This window comes from Astatotilapia calliptera, chromosome 1 (assembly GCF_964374335.1).
Source record: "Astatotilapia calliptera chromosome 1, fAstCal68.1, whole genome shotgun sequence".
Lineage (NCBI taxonomy): Eukaryota > Metazoa > Chordata > Actinopteri > Cichliformes > Cichlidae > Astatotilapia > Astatotilapia calliptera.
In genome coordinates this window covers 8,914,322-8,919,017 of record NC_137422.1, presented here as the reverse complement: position 1 = coordinate 8,919,017, position 4,696 = coordinate 8,914,322, and the positions used below count along the sequence as shown (strand labels likewise).

Below are 4,696 nucleotides of genomic sequence, written 5' to 3'. Positions count from 1 at the left end.
GGGGCCAGGTAGTAGTGATGGGATTTCCGGCTCTTTTTAAAGAACCGGCTCTTTCGGTTCGGCTCACTAAAAAGAGCCGGCTCTTTCGGCTCCCAACCGGCTCTTCAGGTTGTTTTGTTGCTTTAATTAATTTATTATTAACAATAATATAAAATTATGCACAAAAGGAATTAATAATGTAAAAAAAAAGTAGATTTATTTATATATATATATATATATATATATATATATATATATATATATATATGTTTATATATATATATATATATATATATATATGTGTTTATATATAAATATATGCAGTGGCCCCTAGAGACAAAACACGTACAAACTCCAAAACACATTTCTAGCATGAACTGAACTTCCAAAATAGAGCTACCTAGATCACTTAAATTACACAATTGAAAGCATGAAAGCATATGTGTATTGTTTGTGTATTTATACACAAGCATTCATATATAGTCAAATAATAAGATTAAAAAAAATGTTCATTTACCTGTTATTACCACACACCAAATCCAGTCGTTGGTACTTGCTGGCTTGTGTAGCCACTAGGTAACAAAAGCTCAACACTTCCCCTAGCATCCTGGCAGAGCGTTCTCACTCCCGAGGCGTAACATGTCGACGTTTTGTCACGTCCCGCGGCGTTCCTGATGAACGCGAAAGGAGACCTTCGGCGTTCTTATGGTACACGGCGGGTTATGGCTGGAATCCAGTGCAATGACGCTCCCGCGGTAATAGACGTTCCAGCCCTGTATTCCAGCCCTGAATTCCAGCCCTAAACCTAACCTAACCTTATCCCTAGCCCTGACCATAACCTTATTCCTGACCTTATCCAGGACTATAATGATGTTAAATAGCGTGTTTCTAAGCGATTTGAAGAAAAAGAGCAAACATGTGTAGATTCAGTCCAGACGGTTCTCATATTTCCTCTTTTTTCCGAGGTCGTCATTTAGGAACGTGGTGGGTAGCCGAAAACGTAATATGGTGACGATTTGTCACCTAGCGTAAAATGTTACGCTTTGGGAGTGAGAACAGGGTTGATCCTGGAGCACTTCTGTTGTCTTTTGTACGTGTTTTGAGTTTTTATGTGCTTCTGAGTTTTTACGTGTTTTGGAGTTTGAACGTGTTTTTACGTGTTTTGGAGTTTTTACGCGCTTCAGAGTTAGTACGTGATTTGGAGTTTGTATGTGCTTTGTCTTGAAGAAAATATTGTTCAGCTTTAAACATTATTCAGCTTTAAATATTGTTCAGCTTTAAACATTATTCAGCTTTAAATATTGTTCAGCTTTAAAGTTACTGTGCAACTGTGTAATAAAAATGTGCTCACGACTTTGGCCTTGAGAGCGATAAGAAGCGATCGCCTCATCCTGCAGGTGAAAGATATCTGCAAGCGAAGAGACTAGAACACTCAAGGCCGCTTTCCTTTTATGGAGTTGTTTTTCTGCTAATGCAGCACTTTCCTCACAACCCCCTCCTGTAAGTTTTAGAGAATATATACCCATCCTCACAGCAAATATTAGGAATCTCTTGATGTGAGCTGCGTTGAGAGTTTGTCTCTGTCTCAATAAAAGTTCACTGATTCCCCATCTGCAGCAGGTGTCCGGTTGTCTTCATTCTCCGCCAGCCTGGTTAAGTCAATTCCTCCTTAACATCTAAAAGAACCTATTTAATGAAGGAAGACGGGTTCACTTTGTGTTTAATATTATTCTATTGCTGTTGTTGTTTTTTTTATATCCTTCAATTGGCGTCACGAACAGGATCCGCTCCAGGTCAAACTGGAACGGGAGGGAGGACATCGGCCGTGGTCTGAGTGAACGGAGTTTGGACAAAAGCTGTGTACACACAAAAAACAAGGTAAGCAGACCTTTTATTTCTGCTATATTGAACATTATAAAAATACTTAGTGTCCAAACTCCTAGTAATTCATAACCAAAATTGTCTGGCTTACTTAAGGCTTGTTGAGAATCAGACAAGTGAATAAGAGATAAGTGAATAAGAAATAAGTGAATAAGTGAATAAAGATAAGAGTGAACTGAGGTCTGACCACGGTTGCAGCCGACGGGTTTGCTCTCCGGTGTCGGATACATACCTCAGCAGGTCTGGGACCTTGAAAGGGTTTATTAGTAACGCCTTTCTAAACAAATTAAAAGGTTAAAGGCCTTGAGAATATTTTTTAGTAATATTCTCTAAACTACAGAAGGGTTAGGAAGGCCCAGAGGACTTTATTAGAAAAGATCCTCTAAAACTTAAAAAAGAGAAGTACTGGTTGGAGTCCATAGGAGGGGTCCCTTTGATCAATAGGAGAAAACGGATCTCTTCTTAAAACCCCGATGATTTTAGTGTTTTAAATGTTTTGATGTTCTGTTTGATATTGGACACACATAAATACACGCTGAATGCTTGCTGTGGAACACTGGGCAGGACAGTTTGGTTCTCCGTTGTTCACAGATTACACAATTAAAGGAACTAGGTTCCTCTTTTGGTTAAAATAATACACCACACATAGAATTTTTTTTTTTTTTTTACACATTTATTACATACATAAGGAGGGTAATGAGTGACTGCAGGTAATGTATGAAGTGTGAATGAGACGTGTGAACAAGGTGACAACCAACTAGCACCCCTATCAGGAAGCTCTAGGCAAGGTTACCCGCCAGACTCCGGTTTGGTAGAAGCTTGGTAACACCTGAAGGGATATTTCAGTGCTGACTCACCTTTAAAGCAGCGCCCCAGCTGATTAGTGCCTAACAGAGGCAGAAACCCAGCTGGCCCAAATTCTCCTTTAAAATCAATAAATAGAACATAAATTACCGGTGTGTGTAAATAAGTTGTATAAATCTGTTAGATCTGAAACTCCTGCTAAAAAACTTCCTCTCTACAACTCTTTTCTCTTCTCTCCCTCTTTCTCTCAGTTGGGATTCTGTGTGTGTATGTGTGCTGGAGAAATAAAAAAAAAAGGAAAAGGGTCTCTCTCTGTCTCTGTGAGAGGAAAAAGGTGGGGGCCGAGTGAGCCCGCGGGGCCGAGCGGGTCCGCGGGAGCGAGCGTGTATGCTGTATGAGGAAGAAGGGAGTGAGAGGGAGCGAGTGAAAAGAGTAATCGAGTATTTGGTGATTTTTTTATTATTTCAGAGGCACTGGGTAAGAGTTTTGACTTTAGCTGTGAAAGTTGTGAAAAGAGCAGGTTTTTCTTTTGTTGTAGACTGTGAGTAATCGGTGTTTTTCTGCCTATTGTGCTGCGTGGAAGACACAGAAGTGTAGAAATGTTTGTGGTTTATCTTTGTTTGACGTTTTATATAGAGTTGGTTGATTCAGGGTGATTTCTCCCGTTTAAGGGAGGAGTTGCATTGTGGTTATGTTAAAGCTTTGCTGTAGGGGTATGTGTGTGATTTTGTGCTGGCTTCGCATGTTTAAATGGATGCATAGAAGTTTGTCAGTGAGAAATTGTTATGGTGGGGTTTTAAAGTTAGTAAAGAGTCAAACAACGCCCACTGTTTTAAAAAGGCCCAAAACATCATAAAAGACACCTCACATCCTGGCCACTCCCTGTTCGAACTGTTGCCCTAAGGCAGACGGTACAGGGCAATCAGAGCAAGGACTAATAGACTCAAACACAGCTGTTATCCAACTGCAATAACACATCTGAATACTACAAAAATGTCCACCATGCCACTCTTGTGTTAATCTATGCACGGTCTGAAGCATGACGGTGGGAATACTTAGTATTTTAAGTATTCTATCTATTTTATTGATTGAATTTTATTGTTTTTTTATATTTGATATTACTAGGGATGATGCAATGATCAGGGACCATTCTTAATGTCGTCGGTCTCATGACAATGACAATAAAGTTTTTGATTTTGATTCTGATTCTGAAATACACCCTCCTCAAGAGTTCAATGATTTAGGCAGTTATGTTTATACAAATACTAAATGTATGTTTAGTGTCTTCATACAGGTGTTTTTTCTTAGCCTGGAAGCCTGAGTACGGCAGCAGAAGACAGGCCAAGCTTTGGCTAAAATTCACGGCTGGACACCAGAGTTGTCCTCACCCCTCCCGGTAAAACAAAAAAGAGAGAATGTAGTTTGAGGCGGGTTTTTCTTGCTGAACTGCTCTGGGTGCTGTGTCCCTGAATCTCACCGGTGTTAACCTCTGGCGGAAGACATGGAGAAAAGGAAAAGATGTTCCTGGTAAATCACTGAAACAAATAAAACCACACACAACCAGAGAAAGATATGAGAAGGGTGAGGAACAGACACATGTGCGTGTTAGAGACATGCCTCGTTTGAGAAAAAGTTAAAGTAACCCATATACAGACGCACCCATACATGCAATGAAGAAACAGCTTACATACATGTGCACGTACATGCAAGGTTAAAGTAGCGACACGTAACATACACCTGTTTTTAAATGATATAGTTTATACATTACTGACAATTAAACGCTTTGGGTTGCAGGACAACAACGTAACGTTAAAAGACAAAGACACTGGTCTGAGGATTAAGTGAGGACACGACAAATTTAGTGGTTAAAAGGGTCGACTTGGGACATGTTTTTGTTGATTGTTTAAGACAAATGACTACTGAATGATAGGAAATTCCTTTTTAGGTTTCTAAACAGGATCTTAAGAATTTTAACACGTACCTGTGTTGTCCTGTCAACTTGAGGGGTTATGAGTTGATTATATGGTGAAAA

The 4,696-nt window shown here is 39.6% G+C and overlaps 1 long non-coding RNA gene across 1 annotated transcript; it reads left to right on the top strand.

The window, feature by feature from the left end:
* The first annotated feature begins 1,198 nt into the window (after positions 1-1,198).
* On the top strand, positions 1,199-3,880 carry LOC145430181 (uncharacterized). Its single transcript, XR_013910627.1, has 2 exons — positions 1,199-1,631; positions 1,761-3,880. It is a non-coding gene; the product is annotated as an uncharacterized LOC145430181 (long non-coding RNA).
* Positions 3,881-4,696: the final 816 nt, after the last annotated feature.